The following is a 15,086-nucleotide window of genomic DNA, read 5'->3' as shown; positions in this document are numbered from 1 at the left end:
GCGTGGGATGTTTTTCCATTTGTTTGTGTCTTCTCTGATTTCTTTGAGCAGTGTTTTGCAATTCTCATTGCAGAGATCTTTCACCTTCCTTGTTAACTGTATTCATAGGCATTTTATTCTTTTTGTGGCAATTGTGAATGGAATTCCCTTTCTGATTTCAGAAAGCCAAGATTTCATTTCTCAGCTTGGCTATTGTTGATATATAAGAATGCTATTGATTTTTGTACATTGATTCTGTATTCTGAAAGTTTGCTGAAGTTATCAGCTGAAGGAGCTTATGGGCCAAGACTATGGGGTTTTCTAGATATAGGATCATGTCATCAGCAAACAGAGATAGTTTGACTTCCACTCTTCTTATTTCAATGCCCTTTATTTCTTTCTCTTGTCTCACTGTTTTGGCCAGGAATTCCGATACTATGTTGAATAGAAGTGGTGAGAGCGGGCATCTTGTGCTGGTTGTCAAGGGGAATGCTTCCAGCTTTTGCCCATTCAGTATAGTGTTGGCTGTGATTTGTCATAGATGGCTCTTATTGTTTTGAGGTATGTCCTTCAATATCTAGTTTATTAATAGTGTTTAACATGAAGGGGTGTTGAATTTTATTGAAAGCCTTTTCTGCACCTATTGAGATAATCATTTGTTTTTTGTCTTTAGCTCTGTTTATGTGATGAATTACATTTATTGATTTGCATATGTCAAACCAACCTTGCATCCCCAGGATGAAACCTACTTAATTGTGGTGGATTCACTTTTTTGATATGCTGCCGGATTCAGTTTGCAAGTATTTTGTTGAAGATTTTTGCATCAATGTTCATCAAGGATATTGGCCCGCAGTTTTCTTTTCTTGCTGTGTCTCTGCCAAGTGTTGGTATCAGGATGATGCTGGTCTCATAGAATGAGTTGGGCAGGAGTCCCCCTCCTCAACTTTTTGGAAGAGTTTCTATGGGAATGGTACCAGCTCTTCTTTGTACATCTGGTAGAATGTAGCTGTGAATCCACCAGGTCCTGGGCTTTTCCTTTTTTTTTTTTTTTTTTTTTTGGCTGGTAGATTATTTATTACTGATTCAATTTTGGAGCTCGTTATTGGTCAGGTAATCGATTTCTTCCCGGTTCAGTCTTGGGAGTGTGTATGTGTCCCAGAATTTATCCATCTCTTCTATGTTTTCTAGTTTGTGTGCATAAGCGTGTTTGTAGTAGTTTCTGATGGCTATTTTTATTTCTGTGTAACATTCCCTTTGTAATTTATAATTGCCTTTATTTGGATCTTCCCTCTTTTCTTTTTCACTAGTCTAGTTAGCAGCCTATGTATCTTGTTAATTTTTTAACAAAACCAACTCCTGGATTTGTGTGTGTGTATATATATATACACACACACACACACATATATATACATATATATACACTTTTTTTTTTTTTTTTTTGAGACAGAGTCTTGCTCAGTCGCCCAGGCTGGAGTGCAGTGGTGCAATATCGGCTCACTGCAAGCTCCGCCTCCCAGGTTCACACCATTCTCCTGCCTCAGCCTCCCAAGTAGCTGGGACTATAGGCACCCGCCACCATGCCTGGCTAATTTTTTTTGTATTTTTAGTAGAGATGAGATTTCACCATGTTAGCTAGGATGGTCTCAATCTCCTGATCTCATGATCCACCTGCCTCAGCCTCCTAAAGTGCTAGGATTAGAGGTGTGAGCCACTGTGCCCAGCCAGATTTGTTTATATTTTGAATGGTTTTTTGTGTCTTGATTTCCTTCATTTCAGCTCTGATTTTGGTTAGTTCTTGTCTTCTGCCAGCTTTGTGGTGGGTTTGCTCTTGCTTCTCCAATTCTTTCCATTGTGATGTTAGGTTATTAATTTGAGATATTTCTAACTTTGGGATGTGGCCATTTAGTGCTATGAAGTTCCCTCTTAACACTGCCTTAGTTGTGCCCCCAGAGATTCTGCTGCGTTGTATCTTTGTTCTCATTAGTTTCAAAGAACTTCTTTATTTCTGCCATAATTTCATTAATTACCCAGAAGCCACTCAGGAGCATGTTGTTTAATTTCCATGTAATTGCATGATTTTGAGCAATTTTCTTGGTCTTGACATCTATTTTTATTGCACTGTGGTCTGAGAGTGGATTTGGTATGCTTTCAGTTCTTTTACATTTGCTGAGGATTGTTTTGTACCCAATTATGTGGTCAATTTTAGAGTATGTGCCATTTAACAATGAGAAAAATGTATATTATGTTGTTTTTGGGTGGAAACTTCTGTAAAGGTCTATCAAATCAATTTGGTCCAAGGTTGAGTTCAGGTCCTGTGTATCTTTGTTAAATTTTCTGCCTCGATGAACTGTCTAACACTGTCAGTGGAATGTTGAAGTCTCCCACTATTATTGTGTGGGAATCTAAGTGTCTTTGTAGGTCTCTAAGAACTTGCTTTATAAATCTGGGTGCTCCTGTGTTGGGTGCATATATATTTAGGATAGTTAGGTCTTCTTGTTGAATTAACCCCTTTACTGTTATGTAATGCCCTTCTTTGTCTTTTTTGATCTTTGTTGGTTTGACATCTTTTTTGTCTGAAATTAAGATTGCATTCCCTGCTTTTTTCTGTTTTCCATTTGTTTTGTAGACTTTCCTGAATCCCTTTATTATGAGACTATGGGTGTCATTTCATGTGAAATGGATCTCCTGAAGACAGCATACCTTTGGGTCTTGCTTTTTTATTCAGCTTGCCACTTTGTGCCTTTTAAGTGGGGCATTTAGCCCATTTACATTCAAGGTTAGTATTGATATGTGTGGATTTGATCCTGTCATTGTGTTGTAAGGTGGTTATTATGTTGGCTTATTTGTGTGGTTGCTCTCTAGTGACAATGGTCTGTGTGACTAAGTGTGTTTTTGTATTTGCTGGTAGCAGTCTTTCCTTTCTATATTTAGTGCTCCTTTCAAGATCTCTTGTAAGGCAGTTCTGATGGTAACAAACTCCCCCAACATTTGCTTATCTGTAAAGGATCTTATTTCTGCTTTGCTTAGGAAGCTTAGTTTTGCTGGATATGAAATTCTAGGTTGAAGATTTTTTTTGTTTAAGAATGTTGATTATAGGCCCCCAATCTCTTCTGGATTGTAGGATTTCAGCTGAGATGTCCACTGTTAGCCTGATAGTGTTCCCTTTGTAGGTGACCCGCCCTTTCTCTCTACCCATCTTTAACATTCTTTCATGTCAACCTTCAAAAATCTGATGATTATGTGTCTTGGGAATGTTCTTCTTGTGTAGAAATCTGTACTTCCTGAATTTGACTGTTGGTGTCTCTAGCAAAGTTGGGGAAGTTTTCATGATGGATGATATCCCAAAATATGTATTCCAATTTGTTTTCTTTCCCCCTTCCCTTTCATGGATGCCAATGGTTCATAGATTTGTCCTCTTTACATAATTCCATACTTCTCAAAGTTTTTGTTCATTCCATTTTATGACTATCTTATTTCAGAGACCCAGTCTTCAAGTTCTGGGATTCTTCTCTCAGCTTGGTTTATTCTGCTGTTAATACTTGTGATTGCACTGTGAAATTCTTGTATTGTGTTATTCAGCTCTGTCAGACCTGTTCAGTTATTTTTTATACCAGCTATTTTGTCCTTCAGTTCCTGTATTGCTTTATTGTGATGCTTGTTTTCCTTGGATTGGGTTTTGCCGTCCTACTGAATCTGTTCCTATCTGTATTTCAAATTCTACTTCTGTCATTCCAACCAGTTCAGCCTGGTTAAGAACTCTTGTTGGAGAACTGGTGCAGTCATTTGGAGGACACAAGACACTCTAGCCATTTGAGTTACCAGAGTTCTTGCATTGGTTCTTTCTCATCTCTGCATATGGGAGTTCTTTAACTGCAGTGTAAATTGAGTACAGTCAATAGACTTCTTTCCTAGATGTTTTCACCAGGCTAAGGCTTTGTACAGGGTCTTTATATGAAACTGACTTCTTGTCTCTGGTTTCAGAGGCGGGTATGTTAGCAAGGTATTTTTAGTGTTGAAGCTTTGGGGTGTGATCCAGTAGGTGGCATATAGGATTATTGGTCAGTTGGTAGACTCTAGCTCTGTTGTGTGGTTCCCCTATGTTTCCTCACAGCTGCAGCTGCGTTCCCTCTCGATGCTCTGAAAGTGTGAGTTCCTCTCTCCCTTGAGCGCTAGCTGTAGATCATGGTTTGGCACTCCTGGCTACCCACTACAGCTCTGGAGCAATCTCAGTGTTTATATTCCTTCCCCAACTTGGAGGCAGCAGAGGAAGGGACCTTAGTAGTGGTTGTGGCCAAGCATCTTTTTCTTGTCTCCTGGGGGCTCCATACTACAGAGATGCAGGTCAATAATCACTCAGTGCAACCAACCCAGGATGAAAGGTCTGTACTGTAGGCCTAAGCCAGGTGTTCCCTTTCTGGTGACAAGCAGTGGGGGGTGTGGAACCCATGGGAGATGAACTGACCTCCTCTCCTTGAGTCAGCTGCATCTTGTTGGAGGTATGGATATGGCACTTAGGGTCTTTGCTTCTTCACGAGTCCCAGGGTATCAAGGGCCGTTTCATTGCAGAGGCAGTGGCAAAGAGGCTTTCAGTTTCCCCAGAGCCTCTGTTCAGGGAGTTACTGAGTTGATACCGGCTCAGTAGCTCTGGTGAGGGATGGCTGGAGGTTCAGGCCTGGAAGACCTGCCTGGTGAAGAGATATGGGAACGGGGACCCATCTAACAGCCTGACCACTTTTCCACAGGGCTGCTGCAGCACACTGGGGGCTCTCTCCAGTCCCTAGTCACCTCGGATTTTCCAGTACCTGGAGTTATCACCATTGAAGGCTGTGAAACAGCAAAATGGCAGTGTGCCTCTCCTTCTGGCAGCTCTATCCCAGGTACAGAACTGTTGCCAGCCTGAGCACACCAGTAGGAGGTGGATGGAGACTCCAGTTGTGTGGTCCCACCCACAGAATAGGAATGGGATCAAGGACCTGCTTTAAAAAGCAGTCTGGCCACATTTTTGTAGAGCAGCTATGCTGTGCTAGGGGTACACTTCAGCCCCTGGTCACCTCAGACACTCCAAAGCCTGAAGGCCAGAATAGTTAAGTCACCCAAGCAGCAAAGATAGCAGTCCACCCTTTTCTCTGGGAGCTCCATCCCAGGGAGGTTTCAAATTTCTGTTGGCCAGAAAGCACTGGCAGGGGATGCTGGCAACCATGGTAGAGAGGTCTTGCCCAGTAAGGAGGAATAGAATCAGAGACGCGCTTTAAAAAGCAGTCTGGCCATGTTTTCACGGAGCATCCGCGCTCTGCTGGGGCATCCCTTCCACCCCTGGTCAGCTTGGATTCTCCAAAGCCAGAAGGCTGGAATGGCTAAGTTGCCCAAACAACAAAGATGACGATGGCCCACCCTTCCCCCTGGGAGCTCTGTCCCAGGGAAGTGCAACACTGCTACCAGTGGCTAACTGGAATTCCAAGCTAGTGGGTCTTAGCCTGTGAGGTGCTGTGGAAGTGGGGCCTACAGACTGTTGCTGCTTAGCTCCCTGGATTCGGCCTCTTTCCTAGGGGTTTTACGGGGGTCTAACCTCCCCGTTTGCCAATGTTGCAGTTTTTTTTGCTAGGAAGCCTGGAGAGACCAAGTATCTAAGGCTCACAGGTCTCCACAAGTGCCTGAGCAGCTGCTATGCCAAAACTCCACGTAGCTCTGAAGGGCCTGGTGAAGTGTGTTCATGAGGGGATCTTCTGACCTGAGGGTTGCAAAGATCCATGGGAAAATTGTGGGTTCTCAGGGTGGCATATTCACCCACCACTTCCCTGAGTGAGGGGAGGTTCCCTTGGTTCCATGTTGCTCCTGGGTGGGCTGTCGTCCTGCCTTGATTTTTTCCATTCTCTGTGGGTCAAGTTGTTTCTTCCATTAGTCCCAATGTGAGTACCTGGATGGTTCAGTTGAAGGTGCTGTATTTACTCGCCGCTTCCACTCCTCTCCATGGAGCCACACACACTAGCTGCTTCTAGTCAGCCATCTTGGTCACCTCCCCTAAAAAAATATTTTCAATATCTTTATTGAAAAGAATTCACTAATAAGTGGACCCACACTGTTCAAACCCATGTTGCTCAAAGATCAACTGTATCATTATAAAAGCAATTTTGACCTCAGGACCCACAAAAGAGTCTCAGGGACCTCCGCGAGTTCATAGACCACACTTTGGGAACCACCACCCCACAGGACGGCATGTAGATGAGAAAATCTTAATAGACCTTTTCTTCAGATGCAGATTCTGGATTCTGCTTCATACACTTTAAGAGCTCCATATTGGTCCTGCCCTCCCGGGTAGACCCTGGAATGCTGGTCTTGGCTGTGGTTGTGTCACAGTCCTAGGGGACAAAAATTTGCACATGCACTATACCTCGGGTCCCACAACCACGATGGCACTATAAACAACCAGAGACTCAGCTGGGCTGGGCTGGGCAAAGGCTTGTGACTGGAAGTACCAAAGAAGGCCATATGTTACTTTTATAATAAAAAAAGATATTTTTATTTTGAAAAAAATTAACATTTATTTAGCTATAAATTAAAACATTAAACACCATGTGTGATGGTTAATTTTGCATGTCGACTGGACACCAGGGTCAGACATGATTCTGGGTGTGTCTGTGAGGGTGTTTCTGGATAAGATTAACATTCAGATCAGTTGACTGAGTAAAGCAAATTGCCCTCTGCAATGTGAGTGGGTCTCATCCAATCAATTGAAGGCCTAACGAGGACAAAAAGGCTGACATCTGAGAAGAAAGGAAAACTCCTCCTGCCTATTTTCTAGCTGGACATTGGATTTTTCCTGCCTTTAGACTTCAACTGAGACATCAGCTCCCCTGGGTCTCAAGCCTGCCCAGCTTGGAGACTAGGACTACACCATGGGCATTCCTGGGTCTCCAGATTGCAAACTGCAGAACTTGGAATTTGTCAGCCTCCATCATGAAGTGAGCCAATTCCTTTCTACATGTATTCAATGTCTTTCTATATATAACTATACCTTTATTGGTTTCTCTGGAAAACCCTGATTAATACACCATTCTTAGGCCGGGCACAGTGGCTCACGCCTGTAATCCCAGCACTTTGGGAGGCTGAGGCGGGCAGATCACCTGAGGTCAGGAGTTCAATATCAGCCTGGCCAACATGGGGAGGCCCCATCTCTACTAAAAAATACAAAAGTTAGCTGGGTATGGTGCCGGGCACCTGTAATCCTAGCTACTCAGGAGGCTGTGGCAGGAGAATCACTTGAACCTGGGAAGCGGAGGTTGCAGTGAGCCGAGATTGCACCACTGCACTCCAGCATGGGTGAAAAAGAGAGACTCCATCTCAAAAAATATATATATAATAAAATAAAAAAAAAAAAAAAAAACACTATTCTTGGGGGGAAAAAAATCATGGAGACCATCACTAGTAGTGTCTAGCCAAACATCACCCACTAAAGGAGCTGTTTTCAGTGAACCAAACCATTTGTAAGGCCATCTCAAATGTGAGAAAGATGCAGGAGATTGTAGCCAAGGGACTCCACATATTCCAGGACCAGTGGCATATCCAGCCCTATCATGAGCTATAGGATATGTCCCTGTCATGAGCCATGTGTTAAGTTTGGGGTTTTTTTGTTTTGTTTTGTTTTGTTTTGTTTTTTTGCCATCTAACACCTGTGTTCACACAAAATTATATGATTATGATTTTGATATTGATGTTGATCTTTCTATAGGGAGATACTAAAGTGATTATGAATAGTCTGACTAGAGAGAGAACTCTGCTTATTATAAATTAATAAAATAGTCATCTAGTTTTAACTTTGTTTTTTAATACAACCATTGTGTCAGGAAGCTTATTCTGGACAGGTGTCTAACAGTGGAAACCTATTTCTGGGTGTTGCAAAATGCCTTCCAGGCCCACGTCGCTTTTAGAAGGTTTTTAAATCATGCTTTATACCATTCCATCCTGCCCTCCTGCCACAACTGATTGGACTAGAGATGGATACTTTTCCTGGCCAACAGTCCATGAGATGCACTGACTCAAAAACTCTGCCAAATATGGGCTTCCTAAACAGAACAATCAGACTCAGGAAGAGGTAGTTACTAACAGCTGGATCACTTAAAGCAGTGACAGAGAATAACTGTGTCTCCATAAGGGGGGCTGTCACTAAAGAAAGCTACAGTGCCTGTTAAGTCACTGAAGCTGCTGGCAGATACCAGAGCTATCACAAGGTCTTGGATAACATTCCATCTCCATGAGGCCTGAAAATGCATCTATTTTGCTTTAATTAATTAAGAGCATATTTTGTTCTTATAGCTTATAATGGTCTAAACCACATACTGCTCTGTGAGTTGAAGACAATTTAGTCATATTTATCCTGCATGTTATAGTGAAATAAAAGCACTTAAGATTTAGGTCAGGTGTAAAAGAAACCAAAATGCCTACCCAGGCAAGGCAGGTAACATATACCTGGTGAAGTCAGCCAGATGTGAGATCAACAAGGAAGATACTTGCCCTGATAACTGGAGAAATTCCTCCCCAGCTTTGGTTATAATTGCCATTCAGAAGAATATTTGCATTGTTTTACAGAACTTCCAAGTTTTAAATGAGATAATGCATGTCAAGTGATTATTGTATGCTCAGCACATTCTAACAGCTCATTAATATTAATTATTATTAGTTTTATATTCATTTACAGTCATCATTAGCAGTTGTATATATCTACAGGAATTATCTGGACAAATGATACTACTTGACAAATTTACATTTCCTAATTCTTTTACATATTTTTATCTCAAAAATATTTTTTGATCATGCTCTTTAAAATGCTTCTCTAGTTCTAATTGATGTCTTAATTGATTCATGAAGACCTTAAAATTTAAGGTATGCTGACTCATCTGGTTTGCTTTCTGCTAATGATTCATTTCTCTGGTTTGGAGAAACTCATTTTCGTGTTTTTCCAGCCTATCTTTTCTGTGGGTAATTACCCCGTACACACCTTCAGACATTGCCTGTCAAGCAAAACTGTACATTGAATACAGTATAATTTTCTCCAAGTTGGTTTAGGTCTTTAATCAGAGACTACAATTTCTGACCAGCCCTTCTAAACCAAATCAGTAAGTTTTGTTGTTTTACAGGACTGGTACAGGTAATGAAGTTCAACTAAGAAAAGAACAAGGAGATTGTGTCTGAAAAAGCAGCATGGTAACACAACATACACACCTGCAGAGCACTTCCACATAACTTACAACTCCAGGCCTTAGAATGGTAGAAACAAATTTATCTTGTTTTGTTTAAAAAAAAAAAAATAGAGCACCCACAACCAAAATGAAACTAATTGAGTCATGCCTGTGGGCTTCCTTCTAACAATTATTACAAATTAATATCCACAATATATTTAAGGCACATCAAAGTCTCAAAATAAAAAATGTGTAATCCATTCAAATCCAGTTTCCTACGTAGGGGCAGGATATGATAGGGCAGAGCACACATGGATTTTGAAGTCAGACTGACCTGGATTCAAATTCTGACATGCTGGTCGGATATGTATCTTGGCTAGTTCCTTGATTTCTCTGAGCGTGTGTTATCATCTCTAAAGATGGGACAACTAGACTTACATGTTAAGGCTGTGAGGAAGATTAAATAAAATACCACAGAAAAGGTGCCTTCCCTTTTAGTAGAAGGCATTTAGTAGACATTTAACAAATGGCTTTCTCGTTTCCATTCCCTCTCCAAGCACAATGTGAGGATCGATGACTTTCCCATATGCCTCACAAGGTAAGTAGAAATGGTTTGCATAATCTTAAACACAATGTATATTGAAGGATGAACGATCTTCCCCCTTAGGCCTTAAGTAAGCACAGGTATGGGCTGTTCCTTCACCTCAGGTAGATCTGTCTGGAGTAGGTGGAGTGAGCGATGTAATTAGTTTACATCACAAAGTTATTTATTTAACAAACATTGACCCCTATTCTGTGACAGTCACTGTAGATACTGAAAGTAGATGACACCATGCCCTCAGGGAGCTGACATCCCAAGTTGTAATAGATTCATCCTAAATAGCATTTCCTAAGGTATGCTCCACAGAACACCAATTCCACATGTTAAAAGTGTTAGAAGAAAACTAAGTTTGGGGGAAAGTGTTTAAAGTTTCTTTACTATGAGGTTTTTTGGAACCAGTAATGGGCTTGGAGACATAGAATGCAGTGTTTGTATTTGATCACAGAAGCTTTTTATCAAGGAACATCTCAAGAGGCTAGCAGTGTTGCTCAGGTCATGCTTTGGGAAGAGCAGACCTGTAGTATAGCTGTGAGCGTTCTCCCACACAGCTGTTCCTGTAAGCCTTCAGGGGAGGCTGGGGGGAAGCCAGCAGTCTCGCGGATAACGGATAAGGCTGTGCAGTGCTATTTCAGCCCTGCATACTGGAGTAGTGGGAGAGCCATAAGCTTTGAACCCAGACTGGACTGGAAATTTGATTCTGCAGCTCATCTGCGTGGCCTGGAGCAAGTTGTAAAAGCTCTTTGATCCTAAGAGCTTGTTTCACTGCCTAAACAATGGGGATCATAATAACACCTTCTTTCTGGGGTTCTTGTGAGGAATAAATATAATAACATAGGGAAAGTGTCAGGCATAGAGTAAAAGTAGAACCTAATAGATAGCCCCTTCTATTCCCTTTGCCCCCTTATTCTATGCTACATTTTATTATATCCTGGGAAGCACAGTGCAATGAGTCAGAGATAAATACATCCTGCTGGTTTAAAGAGCAGATGCATGTGCTTCATCATCCGTGCTTCCTATATTATTTTGCTTGTACCTGAAGAGTTTTGTACCTCTTTGCACTTCTGTCTTCCAGCCAGAAATGCTGAGACAGCAGAAGGAAAACGACAAGGTCTTCACCTTACCTTAATGAGAAATCTCCTGGTTGTCTTTTGAGAAAAGTTCTTACACTGGCAGATCAATTTACTTACTTATTTATTTGTGTGTGTGTGTGTGTGTGTGTGTGTGTGTGTGTGTGTGTGTCACCAGGCTGGAGTGCAGTGGTGCGATCTTGGCTCACTGCAACCTCTGCCTCCCGGGTTCAAGTGAACCTCCTGCCTCAGCCTCCTGAGTAGCTGGGATTACAGGCACCCACCACCACACCCAGCTAATTTTTGTATTTTTAGTAGAGACAGGGTTTAACTGTATTGACCAGGCCAATCTTGAACTCCTGACCTCAAGTGATCCACCCGCTTTGGCCTCCCAAAATGCTGGGATTACAGGTATGAACCACCACGTGCAGCTTTCAGCTGATTTTAGAGTCTTACATTTTTACAACATCAACCAAACATTACCTTACTTTATCTAAAATTCAGTAAAATCATCTAATCGCTTCATCCCCAGGACTCTCATGGTCAGGAAATTCTTTAAGAAAAACAAAAGATGATATTTAACTCAACATTTCAAACACCCTGTGAAATGAAGCATCTGAGAATCACAATACAGATTCCCTGGTCACGACTGTAGTCCATGTTTGTCTAAAAATAGGTGAAATTTATTTTTGCTGATAAAACTAAATCTGAAAGAAATAATCAGGTGAAACCTGTCTTCATATATTATCTATAACCAATAATACTCCACTCATTTACCTTGTCAGAAAATGAGCTATTCCACCTAAGTGAATTTTCTAGATAATGAAGGTTATAGTTGCCCTACTTCCTACTCCGTTTATCTCACCTTGCTTAGAAAGAAGCATTAGAAAGCAGAGAAAAAAATGAAGAGGATTTGGAGAAAGGACAAAGTCCACATGCAGAATCCAGAGCAAGGTAGACAGCCTGATTAGCGATTCAGAGCGGGAGTGGGTGGGAGGTTGGGGTGTTGAGTGTGGTGGCTCATGCCTGTGATCCTAGCAATTTGGGAGGTCCAAAGCAGGTGGATCACTTCTTGAGGCCAGACATTCAAGACCAGCCTGGCCTACATGCAAAAACCCTGATTTTACTAAAAATACAAAAAAATTAGCTGGGCATGGTGATGTGCACCTGTAATCCCAGCTACTCAGGAGGCCAAAGTGGGAGAATCGCTTGAACTTGGGAGGCACAGGTTGCAGTGAGCCAAGATCGCACCACTACACTGCAATAGAGCAAGGCTCTGAGAAAAGAAAAAAAAAAAAAGACAGTGGGGTATGGGGTATAGTCACTGGTAGGAGAGATGGAACCAGAAACGGGCAGCTAGAGAGGTTTAGAGACAGAAGATTTTAAATTAGAGGTTTCTTGAATGAGAAAATAAGAATAAATTACCTAGGAATACAGCTAACTAGGGAGGTAAAAGATCTCTACAAGGAGAACTCCTAAACACTGCTCAAAGAAATCACAGTTAACACAAACAAATGGAAAAACATTTCATGCTCATGGATAGGAAGAATCAATATCATTAAAATGGCCTTACTGCCCAAAGCAATTTATGGAATGAATGCTATTCCTATCAAACTACCATTGACATTCTTCTCAGAACTAGAGAAAACTCTTTTAAAATTCATATAGAACCAAAAAAGAGCCCAAGTAGCTAAGGCAATTCTAAACAAAAAAAAACAAACCTGGAGGCATCACCTGACTTCAAACTATACTATAGGGCTACTGTAACCAAAACAGCATGGTACTGGTGCAAAAACAGACACATATGGAACAGAATAGAGAACCCAGAAATAAGATCATACCCCTGCAACTACCTTATCTTTGACAAATCTGACAAAAGCAAGCAATGAAGAAAGGATTCCCTATTCAATAAATGGTGTTGGGATAACTGGCTAGCTATATGCAGAAGACTGAAGCTGAACCCTTTCCTTACACCATATACAAAAATTAACTCAAAATGGATCAAAGACTTAAATGTAAAACCCAAAACTATAAAAACTCTGGAAGAAAGCCTAGGCAATACTATCCAGGACATAGCACAGGCAAAGATTTCATGACAAAGACACCAGAAGCAATTGCAAGAAAAGCAAAACTTGACAAATAAGATCTAGTTAAACTAAAGAGCGTCTACCTAGCAAAAGAAACTATCAACAGGGTAAACAGACAACCTTCAGAATGGGAGAAAATTTTTGCAAACTATGCATCCAACAAAGGCCTAATATTCAGCATCTATAAAGAACTTAAACAAACTTACAAGAAAAAAAAAAAAAAACATAAAAAAGAAGGCAAAGGACATGAACAGGCACTTTTCAAAAGAAGACATTTATGCGGCCAACAAACATATGAAAAAAAAGCCCAACATCACTGATCATTAGAGAAATGTAAATCAAAGCCACAATGATATACCATCTCACACCAGTCAGAATGGCTATTACTCAAAAGTCAAAAAAATAAGAGATGCTGGCAAGGTTTTGGAGGAACTGGAACACTTATTCACTGTTGGTGGCAGTATAAATTAGTTCAACCATTGTGTAAGACATTGTGGCGATTCCTCAAAGACCTAGAGACAGAAATACCATTCAACCCAGCAATCCCACTACTAGGTATAAACTCAAAGGAAAATAAATCATTCTATTAAAAGACATATGCACACATATGTTCACTGCAGCACTATTCACAATAGCAAAGACATGGAATCAACCTAAATGCCCATCAATGGTAGACTAGATAAAGGCCTGGCCTGGTGGCTCACATCTATAATCCCAGCACTTTGGGAGGCTGAGGCAGGTGGATCACTTGAGGTTACGAGTTCGAGAGCAGCCTGGACAACATGGTGAAACCCTGTCTCTACTAAAAATACAAAAATTAGCCATGTGTGGTGGCACACACCTGTAGTCCCAGCTACTTGGGAGGCTGAGGCATGAGAATTGCTTGAACCTGGGAGGTGGAAGTTTTAGTGAGCCAAGACCACACCACTGCACTCCAGCCTGGGAGACAGAGTGAGACTCAAAAATAAAAGATAGACAGGATAAAGAAAATGTGGTACATATACACCATGGAATAATATGCAGCCATAAAAGAGAACAAGATCATGTCCTTAGCAGGGGCATGGATGGAGTTGGAGGCCATTATTCTTAGCAAACTAACACAGGAACAGAAAGCTAAATACTGCATGTTCTCACTTATAAGTGGGAGTTAAGTGATGAGAACACTTGGATACATAGGGAGGAACAACACTCACTGGGGCCTTTCAGAGGCTGGAGGGTGAGAGGAGGGAGAGGATCAGGAAAAATAACCAATGGGTACTAGGCTTAATAGCTGAGTGATAAAATAATCTGTACAACAAACCCCTATGGCACAAATTTACCTATGTAACAAACCTGCACTTGTACCCCTGAACTTAAAAGTTAAAAAAAATAATAAATATTTGGTTGAAAAAAAAGTCACTGGAAAAATGATAGATTATTTAATAAATGGTATGAAATATCTGACTAAAAAAATAAAATGTATGGCTTTTTAGTCTGCAGTATTGACTTAAAACAAAGATTTGAAGGAATTCGGTCTTAGGGGTCTTTGAAGCTTATTGAGAGCTTTGGGGGCATCTGTAGGCCTTTGGAATGTGTTAAGAAAGACTCCAGAAAAAAAGAAAACAGAATTCATTGATGGGGCTTGAGCTATGTTCCAATTTTAAAAGAAAATGAAGTGGAAAGGCCCTCTATACTTTCTTCTGGTTTGTAAGCCAGCTCTCTAGGGTGGAGAAGGAGATCATAATTCAGAATCAGACCTCTGTACATCTAGCAGAATATTGACTGTGCTTGCCCTAGAAATTGATGAGGGGAAGGAACTCCAACACATTTCATTATTTTAAAGGCAAAACATATACAATGTTACCTCCCTGCCTCTTTGACCAAAAAATTCATAATATAATCTACCCTGATTTTAATGGCACAATGACCATTACAAACACCCATTCCTATTTTAACAGAGGCTTCTAGGGTGGCGAGAAACATTAGGTCCTGTACAGAGTATCCTCGGGCTCTCTGCTTTTTATGTTTTTATTTTGTTTTAGTTGTTTTTGTCTTTATTCTTGGCATCAGCTATTATTTCTGGTGACTAGAAGTTTTTCTAAATCTGGAAACACTTCTCTTTCCCTTCTGATTTACTGTTTCTAATATCTTATAAGAGAAGATAAAATGATGACATTAATTTGAACTGTAACTCAGATAT

Source organism: Theropithecus gelada, chromosome 5, assembly GCF_003255815.1.
Source record: "Theropithecus gelada isolate Dixy chromosome 5, Tgel_1.0, whole genome shotgun sequence".
Classification (NCBI taxonomy): Eukaryota; Metazoa; Chordata; class Mammalia; order Primates; family Cercopithecidae; genus Theropithecus; species Theropithecus gelada.
The sequence above is the reverse complement of the archived record's forward strand: the minus strand, read 5'-3'. Positions refer to the sequence as shown.